At 37.5% G+C, this 16,682-nt stretch overlaps 1 protein-coding gene across 5 annotated transcripts in view; it reads left to right on the top strand.

Moving 5' to 3' along the window:
* Positions 1-16,682, top strand: part of ANKS1B (ankyrin repeat and sterile alpha motif domain containing 1B) — a 1,156,804-nt gene that overhangs the window by 295,266 nt on the left and 844,856 nt on the right. The gene's annotated exons all lie outside the window — the stretch shown is intronic.

Genomic DNA, 16,682 nt, shown 5'->3' on the forward strand with positions numbered 1-16,682 from the left:
TTATTTATTTTCATTTTGGATGATCTGTCCATTGGTGAAAGTGGGGTGTTAAAGTCCCCTACTATGATTGTGTTACTGTCAATTTTCCCTTTTATGGCTGTTAGTATTTGGCTTATGTATTGAGGTGCTCCTATGTTGGGTGCATATATATTTATAATTCTATCTTCTTCTTGGATTGATCCCTTCATCATTATGTAGTGTCCTTCCTTGTTTCTTGCAACATTCTTTATTTTAAAGTCTATTTTATCTGATAAGAGTATTGCTACTCTAGCTTTCTTTTCATTTCCATTTGCATGGAATATGTTGTTCCATCCCCTCAGTTTTAGTCTGTATGTGTCCCTAGGTCTGAAGTGGGTGTCTTGTAGACAGCATATATACAGGTCTTTTTTTTTTTTTGTATCCATTCAGCCAGTGTATGTGTTCTGGTTGGAGCATTTAATCCATTTACATGTAAGGTAATTATCGATATGTATGTTCCTATTACCATTTTTCTAATTGTTTAGGTTTGCTATTGTAGGTCTTTTCCTTCTCTTGTGTTTCCTGCCTAGAGAAGTTCCTTTAGCATTTGTTGTAAATATGGTTTGGTGGTGCTGAATTCTCTTAGCTTTTCCTTGTCTGTACAGGTTTTAATATCTCTGTCAAATCTGAATGAGATCCTTGCTGTGTATAGTAATCTTGGTTGTAGGTTTTTCCTCTTCATCACTTTAAATATGTCCTGCCATTCCCTTCTGGCTTGCAGAGTTTCTGCTGAACGATCAGCTGTTAATCTTATCAGGATTCCCTTGTATGTTATTTGTTGTTTTTCCCTTGCTGCTTATAATATTTTTTCTTTGTATTTAATTTTTGATAGTTTGCTTAGTATGTATCTTGGTGTGTTTCTGCTTGGATTTATCCTTTATGGGACTCTCTGTGCTTCCTGCACCTGATTAACTATTCTTTTCCCATATTAGGGAAGTTTTCAACTATAATCTCTTCAAATATTTTCTCTGTCCCTTTCTTTTTCCCTTCTTCTTCTAGGACCACTGTAATTCGAATGTTTGTGCGTTTAGTATTGTCCCATAGGTCTGTGAGACTGTCCTCAATTCTTTTCATCCTGTTTTCTTTATTCTGCTGTGCAGTTGTTATTTCCATTATTTTACCTTCCAAGTCATTTAAACCTTCTACTGCCTTAGTTATTCTGCTATTGATTCCTTCTAGAGAATTTTTAATTTCATTTATTGTGTGGTTCATGACTGTTTGTTTGCTCCTTAGTCCTTCTACGTCCTTGTTAAATGTTTCTTATATTTTTTCTATTCTATTTCCAAGATTTTACATCACATTTACTATCATTATTCTGAATTCCTTTTCAGGTAGACTGCCTATTTCCTCTTCATTTGTTAAGTCTGGTGGGTTTTTACCTTGCTCCTTCATCTGCTCTGTGTTTCTCTGTCTTCTCATTTTGCTTAACTTACTGTGTTCGGGGTCTCCTTTTCACAGGCTGCAGGTTCATAGTTCCCATTGTTTTTGGTGTCTGACCCCAGTGTCTAAGGTTGGTTCAGTGTGTTGTGTTGGCTTCCTGGTGGTGGGGACTAGTGCCTGTGTTCTAGTGGATGAGGCTGGATCTTGTTTTTCTGGTAGGTAGGTCCATGTCTTGTGTTGTGTTTTGTGGTGTCTGTGGCCATATTATGATTTTAGGCAGCCTGTCTGCTAATGGGTGGGGTTGTGTTCCTGTTTTGCTAGTTGTTTGGCATAGGGTGTCCATCACTGTAGCTTGCTGGTCGTTGAGTGGAGCTGGGTCTTGGCGTTGAGATGGAGATACGTGGGAGATTTTCGCCGTTTGATATTACATGGCACTGGGATGTCTCTGGTGGACCAGTTTCCTGAAATTTGCTCTCCCACTTCATTGGCACGGCCCTGATGCCTGGCTTGAGCACCAAGAGCCTGTCCTCCACACGGCTCAGAATAAAAGGGAGGAAAAAAAGAAAGAAAGAAAGAGGAAGATAAAATAAAATAAAATAAAATAAAATAAAATAAAGTCATTAAAATAAAAAAGAAAATTTTTAAGAAAAAAAATTTTTATGTGAAAAAAAATAAAAATAAAAAACAGACAGACAGCCCCTAGGACAAATGGTAAAAGCAAAGGTATACAGACAAAATCACACACAGAAGCATCCATATACACACTCACAAAAAGAGAAAAAGGGAAAAATATATTTATATCATTGTTCCCACAGTCCACCTCCTCAATTTGGGATGATTCGTTGTCCGTTCACATATTCCACAGATGCTGGGCACATCGAATTGACTGTGGAGATCCAGTCCGCTCCTCGTGAGGCTGCTGGGAGAAATTTCCCTTTCTCTTCTTTGTATGTACCGCTCCTTGGTTCACCTTTGGATTTGGCCCTGCCTCTGTGTGTAGGTTGCCTGAGAGCGTCTGTTCTTTGCTCAGACAAGATGGGGTTAAAGGAGCAGCTGCTTCAGGAGCTCTGGCTCACTCAGGCTGGGGGGAGGGAGGGGGACTGAGTGTGGGGCTAGCCTGCAGTAGCAGAGGCCAGTGTAATGTTGCACCTGCCTGAGGCGCGCCGTGTGTTCTTCCGGGGAAGTTGTCCCTGCATCACGGGACCCTGGCAGTTGTGGGCTGCACAGGCTCCTGGGAGGGGAGGTGTGGATAGTTACCTGTACTTGCACACAGACTTCTTGGTGGCTGCAGAAGCACCCTTAGCGTCTCATGTCCGTCTCTTGGGTCCATGCTGATCGCCACGGCTCACACCCGTCTCTGGAGCTCCTTTAAGCGGCGCCCTTAATCCCCTCTCCTCGCGCAGCAGGAAACAAAGAGGCAAGAAAAAGTCTCTTACCTCTTTGGCAGCTCCAGACTTTTTCCTGGACTCCCTCTTAGCTCTCTGTGGTGTACTAGCCCCCTTCAGGCTGTGTTCACGCAGCCAACCCCAGTTCTCTCCCTAGGATCCAACCTCCGAAGCCCAAGCTTCAACTCCCAGCCCCTACCCATCCCGGCGGGTGAGCAGACATGCCTCTTGGGCTGGTGGTTCCTGGTCGGCACTGATCCTCTGTGTGGGAATCTCTCCGCTTTGCCCTCTGCACCCCTGATGCTGCGCTCTCCTCTGTGGCTCCAAAGCCTCTGCCCTCTGCCACCCACAGTCTCTGTTTGCGAAGGGGCTTCCCAGTGTGTGGAAACCTTTCCTCCTTCACAGCTCACTCCCACTGGTGCAGGTCCTATCCCTTTTCTTTTGTCTCTTTTTTTTTTTTTTTTGCCCTACCCAAGTATGTGGGGCGTTTCTTGCCTTTTGGGAGGTCTGAGGTCTTCTGCCAGTGTTCAATAGGTGTCCTGTAGGAGTTGTTCCACATATAGATGTATTTCTGATGTATTTGTGGGGAGGAAGGTGATCTCCACATCTTTCTTTTCTGTCATCTTGAAGCTCCTCTCAGAGCCTGATTTTTTAGGCTTCTTTGTCATTGATTCTGAGAGCTACCCAATATTTACATAACTGTATTTTCTGCTTTACTTAACCAGAATCATTTTCTGATGTTTGCCTGTGAGAATTATGACTGGTGCAGTAGGCAATGTGAATGCACATTCTGAAAGCTTGCAGAACTTCTTTTTTCTTAGAGTTAAGATATTTTACCACAGTATGTCTAGATATGAATCTTTTCCATTAATTTTTCAAGGCTTTTGCTGTAGACCTGATGTTCCTTGATTCTGCAAAGTTTTCTTCTATTTTGTCTTTGATTATTTCCTCTGAACCCACTGCTTGGGCTTATTATCTAGGATTACCTTTTTTAGGCCAGTGTTCTCAGTTCTTTTGATATACCAAGTTTTCTGACTTCCTTTTAATTTTTTTTTCCCTGTAGATATGCCCAGTTTCTCCAATTTGGTGATTGAAGCACTAATTTGATTTTATGTAAAATGGGTTTGGCTCTTAGAGACTTCCAAAAATAATTTAAGTTTTATAATACATTCTTCTCTTATTTCAAGGTTTATTTGTGTCTTTGCCTCAACCTCTCCCTTTTCTTTTCTTATCATTCCTTACCTATGTTTCTGTGTTGAAGGTCCCCCAAGACCACCTCCAGGTTTGATAATTCACTAGGAGGACTCGCAGGATTCAGGAAATAATTCTACTCACAATTTTGATTTATTACAGTGAAAGACTGCAAAGAAAAATCAGATGAGGGAAAAAGTGCATGGAATGAAGTCTGGAGGAAAGCAGGCACATGCTTTTAAGGCTCCTCTTCCAGTGGTGTCAGGCAGAATGCACCTACTTCTCCGAGCAATGAGTTGTGACAACGCTGTGAAATGTTGCCAGTCAGGGAAGCTCATTAAAGACTCAGATCCCAGATTTTTATTGGGGGCTAGTCATGTAGACACCCTCTACCTAGCATGTATCAAAATTTGAGACTTCCAGAAGGAAATCAGATGGTCAACATAAATCATTGTTTTCATAAACAGTCTAGGTATGTTGAGTCGCTCCTGTCAGAGTTATGGTACTTCCTCAGAAATCCAAGTTCTCAGACACCAGCCAAAGGCTGTACTTGTAAGTACCTTAAATAATATATCTCTTGGTGTGAAAATCTCTAGTTCTTCAGTCTGCTTTTAAGTAGCTGATTAAACTTTTAAGGATCCAGCACTCTTCATTGCTTTCTGCTTTCAGCCATGGTGCATTCTTGGAGCTCTCCTTACTAAATGGGTCACATTAGGAGACAGATGCCACACAGTAATTCACCCAGGCAAAGTTTAACATAAAATGTTAATAAGCTATGATGGGAGTAATTATAAAGATGTGAAACAAAATATAAGTGTAATTTATTGCTGAGGAAGAGTACCTAAGGGAGGACAAACTTGGAATGTGCTCCTCTCCACAAGGTTGTGATTCAGACCTCATTGGAGAAGATGTAGTTGCAGCCCACTGGATGGTCCCACTGTTTGACCAACATCACAGGGATATCTGAAACTTAGGTGGCCCTTCACAGTTGTTCTAGGTGTGGAGGAGGTGGCTGGACTTCAATGACCAGTTCTTAGATGCAGGCTTCCCCAGGAAGAGGCTTTGACAGGATGGCACTCCGAGGTTCTGTAAGCGACAGATTTAATGGTATGAGGTAAGATCTGTTTGGAGTAGTTTGTTTGGTCAGAGTTGTGTGTACTTGAAAGGAGTTTTCAGATGATGGAAATCCATAGCTGAGGAGCAGAAAATTTTTTTTTCTTCTAGATGAAATTAGTTCACCGTTAGGATGATCAAGGTCTAACACTGGGGAATGAATCAACAGTAGCATCTGGTAAATCAGAAATTGCTGACATCTTTGATTGTCCTGGGTTCCTGCCACATGAGTATCCCAGACAGATGACCCACTAGTATGAGTTTAATGCTTTGGCTAGACAGGATATGGCTCAGGCATTTCAATTCAGATGTTTGATCTTGGATCTGGGAGAGTTGGTTAAATGCTGGCAAATGGTAAGAATGTTGCTCAGGCTCCAGGACATTGCCATGTTTTTGAACTTGTCCTGGTGCATTTGGGAGGTTCTTTCTTTATTTAAAAAATTTATCTCAATAAAGAGGTTTTAAAAACACTCAGCATTATTAAGCTGGTTATTAAAGGTAGGTTTTTTTTTTTTTAGGAAAACGTGATGTGTTTTTATTTCCTTTGCTAGTGTAAATTAGTGAAATATTTCAATAAAAAAGCATTTATTGGTGCTCTTGAGCACACAATACACAATACATACTACTCTAGATACTAGGAATGTAAATCTAAGTTAGATATAGATCTCTCCTTTTACCAGCTGTTACCCCTGAGAAAGGATATATTTCAGATAGTAGTATTTATTTTAATTTGACTTTAAATCCATTGGGTCAAAGTTGGGCCTTGAGGTAGCGGATTAACCTCAAGGGTTTGTTTCTGAAGCTTTCATCCAGACTCTCCTTCTGTCAAGTATGCACACAGTCATTTTCACTTTGACAGGCAAAATTGATGAAGATGCATTTAGGATTAGAAAGTAACCTAAATCTAAACTTATCCCGAGCATGAGTCAATTATAAACCAAGACCACAGACCTGGAAAATTGCTATCAGGGCTTGTTACAACCTATAAACACCTAATAAACAATTTAACTTCTCTTCCCTGGAAAACAAACTCACCAGGTATATTTAACACACAGAAAAACAGATACAGAAAACCAATAACAAAAATACATTCTGTGGGGCCTCCCTGGTGGCGCAGTGGTTAAGAGTCCGCCTGCCGATGCAGGGGATACGGGTTCGTGCCCCGGTCTGGGAGGATCCCATATGCCGCGGAGCGGCTGGGCCCGTGAGCCATGGCCGCTGGGCCTGCGCATCCGGAGCCTGTGCTCCGCAACGGGAGAGGCCACAACAGTGAGAGGCCCGCATACCGCAAAAAGAAAAAAAAAAAAAATACATTCTGTGGAGATGTAATGGTCCTCAACCTTTATCTCATATTGTTTGTGGAAAGTAACTCAATGTGGTTCAAAGACCAGAAATGTAAAAATAACAATATTAAACAGAAAATATAGGAGACTATCTTTGTGACTTTGGAGTAGGCGTATATTTTTTAGATATTACATAAATAACACAAAGGATGTATGCCCAGAATATAGAGTATTTTTTAAGAGAAACTCATAAAACTCTGGACATCCAAATGCCAAAAAGTGAATCTAGACACAGACCTTACACTCTTCACAAAAATTAACTCAAAATGGATCATAGACCTAGATGTAAAAGGCAAAACTATAAACTTCCTAGATGATAGCATAGGAGAAAATCTACATGACCTCGGTTATGGTTATCACTTTTTAGATTTGATACTAAGAGCATTAACCATGAAAGAAATAACTGATAAGTGGACTTCATTAAAATTAAAACTTCTCCTCTGTGAAAGGGTCAAGAGAAAGAAAAGATAAGCCTGGGGTTGGGAAAAAATATATGTAAAACATGTATCTGATTAAGGACTGTTATCCATAATATACAAAGAACTCTTAAAATTTAGCAGTTTGAAAACAAACAACCTGGCTAAAAAATGGGCCTAACAGACATCTCACTTAAGAAGATATACAGATGGCAAATAAGCATATGCAAAGATGCTCCATATCATATGTTATGAGGGAAATGCACATTAAAACCACAATGAGGGATTTCCCTGGTGGTGCAGTGGTTAAGAATCCACCTGCCAACTCAGGGGACACGTGTTTGAGCCCTTGTCTGGGAAGATCCCACATGCCACAGAGCAAATAAGCCTGTGCGCCACAATTACTGACCCTGCACTCTAGAGCCCGCGAGCCACAACTACTTAGCCCACGTGCCACAACTACTGAAGCCCATGCACCTAGAGCCTGTGCACCATAACAAGAGAAGCCACTGCAATGGGAAGCCCGCGCACCACAATGAAGAGTAGCCCCTGCTCACCACAACTAGAGAAAGCCCGTGCACAGCAACGAAGACCCAATGCAGCCATTAAATAAATTAATTAATTTAAAAAAATAAAACAAAAATAAAACCAAAAAACACAATGAAATACCATTACACAACTGCTAGAATGGTCAAAATACAGAAGCCTGACAACACCAAATGCTGGCACAAGATATGGAGCTCAAATGTGAAGCAAGAGAAACTCTCATTTATTGCTGATGGGAATACAAAATGGTACTGCCACTTTGGAAGAGAGTAATTACAAAACTAAACATACTCTTACCATATAATCCAGAGCAGTCTTGCTTCTTGGTATTTACCCAAAGTAGTTGAAAACTTATGTCTACACAAAAACCTGAACAAGGATGTTCATAGCAGCTTTATTCATAATTGCTAAAACTTGGAAGAAACCAAGATGTCTTTCAGTAGGTAAATGGATAAACTGTGGTTCATCCAGACAATGGAATATTATTTAGAACTAAAAAGAAATGAGCTATAAAGCCATGAAAAGACATGGAGGAACCTTAAAAGCATGTTACTGCATGAAAGAAGCCAGTCTGAAGAGGCTACATTTTGTATGATTGCAACTTTGTGACGTTCTGGAAAGGGCAAACCTATGGAGACAGTAAAAAAGAACAGTGGTTGGGCTCAGAGGGTGAATAGGTGGAACATAGGTCTTTAGGGCAGTGAAAATATTCTGTATGTTACCATTATAATGGATATATGTCATTATAACTTCGTCTAAACACTTAGAATGTACAAGAGTAAACTGTAATATAAACTATGGACTTTGGGTGATTATAGTACATTAGTGTAGGTTCATTAATATCAGTTGTACCAAATGTACCACTCTGGTGGGGGATGTTTATAAAGAGGGGGATTTTGCATGTGTAGGGGCATGGGGTGTATGGGAAATCTGTACCTTCCTCTCAGTTTTGCTGTGCACCTTAAACGGCTCTAAAAAGAACAGAGCCGTTGTTGGATTAAAAAACCTATTACAATTCAACAGTAAGAAGTCAAATTAACCCAATTAAAAATAGACAAAGGATTTGAAAGGATATTTCACACAAAAAAAGACGTGTAGGGCCTCCTAGCACAGGAGAGGATACTTAACACATTGGCAGTCACAGAAATGGAAATTAAAAGCACCGTGTAGCAGCACTACACATCTGTTAGAATGGCTACATTAAGTGTTGCCAAGAATTTGGAGGTACTAGAACTCTAATGGGAATGTAAAATGATACAAATACTTTGGAAAACATTTTGATAATTTCTTAAAAGGTTTAAGATACACTTACCATGTAACCTGACATTTTAGGTTTTTAACCAAGAGAAACAAAATCTTATGTCCACATACCAAATTGTACATGAATGTTCATGGCAACTTTATTCATAAGGGCCCCAAATTGGAAACAACCTAAATGTCTATCAAAGGAAGAATGTATAAGTAAGTTTTGATATATCTATACAGTGGACTACAACTGTGTATTTAAAAGGAATAAACTACTGATACATGAAAAATAGAGATGTAGCTCAAACACATTATGCTGAGCGAAAGAAACCAGACCTAAATTGTATACATCGTGATTCTATTTTTGTGACGTTCTAGAAAAGACTTGTATAATAGAGTGACAGAAAAAGATTTCTGGGGCCAGGGGGTAGGTGAGTACGGACAGGGAATGAGTATAAGGTAATCATTTGTGGTGATGATTACACAGGTGTATGCTTTTATCAAAAGTTATCAAACTACATTAAAAATGGGTGCATATTATGTATGCAAATAATACCTTACATTTGATTTTAAAAAGAAACTATTTGAAAAATAGTATTTGCTTATATAAAATGAACTGCCATGAAGGACAGTTTATTTTCCAAAAGTTGCATATTTTGCCTCCTATACTAAGTCTTGCTGAAAAAATAAGCTTGAGTCAACTTTCTAAAGTAGCCTTAACATTTTTGAAATTAGTGTTGACCTCTTGCGCATAAACCTGACATCAGTTTAGACTTCTTTCTAATTTTGCAATAATAAACAGTATTATTAAGCCAGAGTCAGATAAATGAACAAGTTTTAAAAGATAATAAGAACATACAAATTGATTGTATTATGTAGAATAGCAAACCAAATGCATTCTTCTTTGAAGTTTCCCAGCTGATTATGCGAAGAATGTTGGCTATGTAAAGAGGTAGCAGGTGGGGACACAGTGTGTTGGAACTGAGCATTTTAGAGGAATTACAATGAATGTCTCATGTACTATTAAAAAGAGAACAGCTCTCCTTAATCTATTCTTCAGTATTCCTTGCAACTAAAATACTTGCTTTAATAGCAATTCTGTCTTTCAATAAATGTGAATACTGGCAAATCCCCAAGTTTAAAATATCACCATGCACAGTAATATTATTTTGGTGTGTGGATGCTAGGAGGTGGACTCAGTGTACTTATTGGCATAAAGACTTGTTTCTCTTCTTCCTTCCTTTTCCTTGCAGATATAAATGCATCTTAGGATTCATAGGTGACTGCAAATAAATCTGAGAGAAATTTCATTTTTCAGAAGACTTAAATATTGCATCTTTTGTGAATTTCACTAACTTGGAGCAAATGACTGTTGTGAGAAGATAGTATAGGGTAACATTGGAATTATCCTCAGAAAATTTTAGGCAGAGGTTTATTGTTAATAAGCTGATGAAAATATTGTATTTGACACTAGTCTTTCTGAGCATCCCTAATATATGAAACTGTGGCATGTGATCTCTTTGTCAGGACTGAACTTAAGATAAACGAGTCTTCTGCTTTTTGAGTAAAGCGATCACTGACCTTTATTGGTTTGATCATTGGCACTGTTATAGTTATGGTATAAATGAAACAGCTTAACATTTTACAATTTCCCTCCTCTCTCAGTGTCCCAGTAAACCCTTAGATCCCCAACTTTAAAAGCATTATAAAAAATCATTGATACAGCTTTTTTGTTGTTGACTTTCAAATTGACAAATATTAATAACCATTGAGTAAGGTCACCTGTATAATGAGATTGGCTGTTCAAGTTTGCAGATAAGGTGTATACTAGAGTTACATTGCTCTGTGTTATAAAAGGTAGAGGAATTTGAAGAGCAGATGAAAAAATTCTGTGGGAAGAAATAGACCCCAAAGGAGATAAAAGCACCCTTCCACCCAGCCATCATCACAAGGAGACAAATATTTGTTGCGGAGGAGGGGAGGTTAAGTTGTGCAATTTAAAGCTTATTCTCCTTCTCCACTGCAGAGTTTGTGGTAGAATCTAAATTGCTTACTAATGGTTGCTAATAAATGCATTCTTTAATGAAATCAAGTAGATGCTGAGTTGTACAGTAGTTTGAATATGGGATGAATACAGTGAGGGCAAGTGAAGACAGTGGAGTCAGAAGACAAAGGACACTAAACTAAGTTCAAGGTTACAGTTAAATTGGTGCCTCCTAGAATTGGTGAGAACGTTCACATTATTAAAATATTTTTGAGGGAAAGCTGATATTCATTCATTCACTCATTCATTTATTAATCAACACGTGCAATGGAAAGTACTTTAATGAGCTAAGTACTGGGCTTGTGGTATCTAAACCAACAGACATCTCTGCAGTTATGCAGTTTGTAATCCAGTAAGGAAAGCAGTTATTGAAGCAAAGTCACATAAGTAGCTGTAAACATTTTATTTGTGATAATTACTGTAAAAATATCAGGGTGCCGTGAAAGCGTGTAAGAAAGGAAACTAATTTTTACTGGGACATCAAAAAGGACTATCAAAGGGAGTGAATTAAGTTCATACCTAGAACACAGATAAGATTAATCCTGATGAAGACAAGAGAAGAGAGTGCTCCAGGAATTTATTTATTAGGATTTGGTACAGTAACCAGTAACAGAAAATCCAAAATAACAATGGCTTAAAAAGAAGTTTATTTCACTCCACTTGCAAAACTTAGAGCTGGCAGTCCAAGGATGGTAGAGCTCATCAGTATAAGGAACCCAGTATTCTATTTTGTTGTTCTACTATGTATGTCCTCTAGTTCCAAGGATCCCTCATGGTCCAGGATGACTGTGCCAGCTCCAGCCGTTTCATTAGCATTCCAATCAGCAGAAGGAGGAAAGGGAGGAAGAAGGACATGCCCCATTACTTTAAGAACACTTCTTATATCCCAGGGTTATAACTTAACAACACGGTCACATGTAGCTGTGACAGAGATTAGGAAATGTGGTCTGTATTCAAAGCAGACATGTGCCCAACTAAAAGTTAGGGTTTTATTACTGTAGAAAAAGAGGGCTAGGTGTTCTGTTATATTGGGAGACAACTAACAGCTTCTGGAAGAGAAAACCTTATGTGCTTAGTTATATAAAGTTCTAGATAAGAGAAAGTTTGGTATATTCAAGAGAAAGAGCATAGTGTGTTTAAATGTTATGAGCAAAGGGGAGGAAGAATGGTGGCAATGGGACAAAGCTACAGAGGTAGGTAAGGGCAAATCATACACAGCCTTTTGAATCATGTTAAGAATTTTGAATTTTATCCAAAGAACAATGAAAGACTGTGTAATATAGTCTTTTCCAGTTTTTAAGGAAAAGGGTAACATTTTCACATTCTCATATAAGAAATTATTTTCTCTGGTCAGTGTGGAGAGTATTTTAGAAATGTTGAAAATATATAGAAAGTTAAAGTAATAGTACTCTTTGGCATACACCTGCATATTTATCAATTTATTCTGATAAAAGCATCGGACAAGAGTACAAATCTGGAAGGATATGCACTGAGTGTTTACATTGGGAATGAGGTTAGGGAAGCTTCACTTTCTCTTTTATAACTTTTTATTTTGAATGATTTGTTTTACAATAAACATGTATTACTTTAAGTTTCATTAAAAATTAATGAATCAATTTCAGTTTTGAAAAACAGAGACAAAAAGACTTGCTGACTTGCAGTCCAGATTTCTGACTCCTATTCCAAGTAGTCTTCCTTTGTTTGCTCTCCATTTCTGACGGTTGCCTCCTTCCTGGAGTCTATTTGCCCAGTCCCTTTGCATTTGACAGTTCTATTAGGCTGATTTCCTACTTTTTAATTTTGTTTTTGCATTTCTGATAGGATGAGGGACAGCTTTGTCTCATTCCATCGTCCCATTTCCCCACTCACACATTGCTCTCCTATATCCTGGCTATGTCGAGTAGCCTAGGTTTCTGATTTTCCTCCAGGAACTTTTGGACAGGACATGGGCATCCTTGGATTTTCCCTTTTCCTACCGTCACCATGTTTCTAAAGACATGCATTCAGGAGTTGAGCAAAGAGGTTTAAAGAGGCTCTGTTGGATCATACTTGGTCCTTGATCCTTTTCCTGAACTGTATACACTTTAGCTGCTTAGACTTAGAATTTTAGAGTTAAAAAAAAAAGAGTTTAAAGGCCATCAATTACAAAGTATAACATAACACAGAAATTCCTTTGTGATATTCTGAATATCTTGAATATTCCTTGTCCCTTTGAAGAGCTCTAGTAATTAGAAACTTCCTTCTAATTAGTAGTGTCATAGAAAGATTATAGGACCCAGAGTCAGAGGACTTGTATTATAATCTGCCCTCATTTATAGGATGACCTTGCAAATTGCGTAACATTGTGAACCTTAGTTTCTTCACTTGTAAATAGGGATAACTCCAACCCTACTTTATTGGGCTATTCCATATCTCAAAACATTTTCTAAACTATAAACCATATATAATTATTACATAATTATGTTTCTATATGTAACATATAGCATAGTTGTTATATGCTATATATAATTATTATATAAACATAATTATGTTTAACATAAAATATGTGAAAATGATATAATATGTTGTGTATAATTATACAATTATAATGTGTGTAATTAAAATATTTACATAAAACATTTTCACGTAACATAATTTTAATATTATATATATATTTCTTATGTACCTTATATATATATATATATCTCACATCACAAGGAAATTCCATTTCTTCAATGTTAGACTGATGTAATTATTCTAGAAGTATTTTTCGTTGATTGAGCTCAAATTTGTCTCCCCACGGTATTTATGTATTATGACTTTTATTCTCTGAAACAATGTAGAACTTGTCCAGTATTTCTTCTGCATAATTACTATGCATTAACCAGAAAGCTAATAGGCCCAAACTATGAAAATTTAGGTTTATGTTCTGTGGAAGAATTTCCTGGCATCTGGAACTTTAGGAACACAATTGGATCTCCAGTAAAAACTTTGAAAGGCATTTGAAATAAAGGCAACTGTGAACTTAAGTGTGTTCATGTAACTTCTTTCCCATATATAATTGAAGGTTATATTTAGTTTGATAAAATCTTTCCCAGGCATCTTTTATTGTAAACCAGTGACATGGAGAACTATGGTTGTACACAGCTAACATCTATACTGACTTTAGGGGGCACTACTAAACCACTGATAAATTTTGTTATTTCTGCTAATGCTATTGGCAATGGTTAATATAAAATAAAACTAAAATAAAAATAATGAGATTTTTGATGCAATTATATACACCTCTTAATGTTAGTAAAATTTTTTAGGTAGTCAGATGAAAATGGTAGTTTGAAATTCATTTAATGATTTATTTAATAAATAATTATTAAATTACATTATGCACAACACATTGTAAGAGATACAAATGTGAATAAGGCATGTTTACTTTCAGATAACTTACAATTAAGTTGGATTAGTAAGTTGAGTGTGTGTGTGTGTGTATAACTCTTTCAGGATAAAGTTTAATTTAAAAAAAGCAACATTTATTGTTTATTTTTTATGAACCAGTTGCTGTCAAGCAACTAATTTTATCCACATAACAGCCGTATCAAGTAGGAACTATTATTAGGCCTGCTTTGCAGATAAGGAAACTGAGGATTAGTAAGATTATGTGATTTGCTCAGTAACACAGCTTGCATGTGGCAGAGCCAGGAATGTATATCTTAAATGTATGTTTGTTTGACTTCAAGGCTTTTGCTCTTTGCCAGAGAGATGATGCAGTCTGTCATCTCAGAGAGTGTGTGAAATAACACAATACACAAACTGTCAGAAAGAGCTATAGACATTCAGAAGAGAGCAACATCATTTCTGTTTGTGGGCAATCTGGAAAAATGCACATAAGAGGTGAAATCTGAACTGTATTTTGAGGAATCAATGGGATTATAAGAGAATAATAGCTAAAGACAGTAGTTAATATTTACTGGAACCTTACTATGTTTCAGGCACTTTATATTCATTACCTTATTATCAGGAAAAAATCCTGAGGGAGGTACTACTGTACTATTTTCTCACTGCATAAGTGAGGTAAGTGAGGGGGACAGTGGTCATATCTGAGGAAAATCACACTACTAAGTAGGCTAATAAGTAAGAGAGTTAGAAGTTGAATCCAGGACTAATTTTAGAGCCTAAACTCTTAACCAGTTCAATAGCTATATGGAGAAGTGAGGTGGGGGCATGAACAAAACATGGAACAGATTAGGAAAGGGTGAACAATTCCATTTGGTTATAGTCTGGGGTGAGTAAAATAGAGTAAGAAAACTGAGAAATAGTTTGATCATGAAACCTTGAGCCATATTAAGGAATTTTGATATTATTTGCTGTACAATGGGAAATAATTGGAAATTTATGAGCTGGGGAGAGACATAAGCAGAGTTTTTCTTTGTGGAGGAGAAAGAGACAGAGGAAGAAAACTGATTATCAATCTATAAAATGTTGATAATTCTTAGCCAAATATGTAATCATTTACAGTGCTGTACATGTCAACCGTGATGGTCAGACCAGTGACTGATCATTAGTTGGTGAAGGAGATGCCCATTTGATCATTCTGTTCATTTTTGTAGACAGCATTCATCAAACATATACATTCTCTAGAGCCAGGCAGTCTGGATTAGAATCCTTTTTCTGTCACTTACCAGCTCTGTGACCTTGGGTTTTACTTGACTTCTCTGTGCCTTAGTTTAGTATTTGCCTGAAAGCATTGTGTGAATTAAAATAATGAACAATAGAGTGTTCAATAGATTGTAGCTATCGTTATTATTGTATCTTACAGACAGTAACTGATTGAAGGACTACTGAAGTTCATAATTTCTCAGTTATTGAAAATTGATAAAGGGAAATTTAAGATGTGAATACAAAAATCAGTCATACTATGAAGTCTTATTTTCTATTTTTAAAAGTAACAGCTTTTGGGGGGAGGTGGGTGCTATTTACAATTCAGTATGTAAACTATCTTTACTAACTTCAGTAATCATGATTTATCAATGTTGTACACTGAACACTACATTCTGAATATTTTTAGACAAACTTATTATCTTTCCAATTTTTAAAAAAAATTCAGTCTGCTGAGTATTCAGCAGGCTCTTTGAATGTGGAATTTTTCTTCAGTTCTGACAAAATTTCTTGCATTATTACTTTGACAACTTCTCACCTTTACATGAAGCATTCTTCGTTTGATCCCCTAATTTTCTTAACTTTTAACGTCTTTTGATCTTTTGTTCTGTCCTCTGGGAAATTTGCTGTGACTTATTTTCCAGCTGTTCTATTGGATTTTATGCATTTATTTGCTTTGTAGCATTCTGTTCTTGTTTTAGGGATGCAAATATTTTCTATCTCTCTGAGGATATTATTTATAACTTTTTTCTGTATATTTAGTTTGTTCTGTTAAAGCAGCGGTTCCCAACCTTTTTGACACCAGGGACTGGTTTCATGGAAGACAGTTTTTCCACAGATGGGGGGAGGGGGATGGTTCAGGTGGTAATGCGAGCGATGGGGAGTGGCAGATGAAGCTTTGCTCACTTACCTTATGCTGTGTGGCCCAGTTCCTAACAGGGGTCTCTGGGGGTTGGGGACCCCTGTTTTAAAGGTTTCCTTCCAATATGTGGTGATCCTTGTGTTCTTGTTCATATTTAACTAAAAAATTAGGAACTGTTTATGTGGATGGAGTTTGTAGAGAGGGGGCTTCACTGTAGGCATTAAGGCATAGATGCCCCACCATTTTCCTAAATACATACAGATCACTTTTCTTTAGAGGTCCATTTCTACAGAGAGGAATATATTCTTGGATCCTACCTGAAGGATATGAACTTAGCTGCCATGTTCTCTAAGACAAATGTGGGAAGGCACTGGGGTAGGTTGAAAATCTTCATTTACTACATAGATGTTCACTTAATTTCATTGTTTTTAGGGAGGCACCCCTTGGCTTATTGTGCATAGATTCTTAAAATTCATAATCCTTTTGCTTCAACCTCATCAGAATGTA

This window comes from Mesoplodon densirostris, chromosome 11 (assembly GCF_025265405.1).
Source record: "Mesoplodon densirostris isolate mMesDen1 chromosome 11, mMesDen1 primary haplotype, whole genome shotgun sequence".
Lineage (NCBI taxonomy): Eukaryota > Metazoa > Chordata > Mammalia > Artiodactyla > Ziphiidae > Mesoplodon > Mesoplodon densirostris.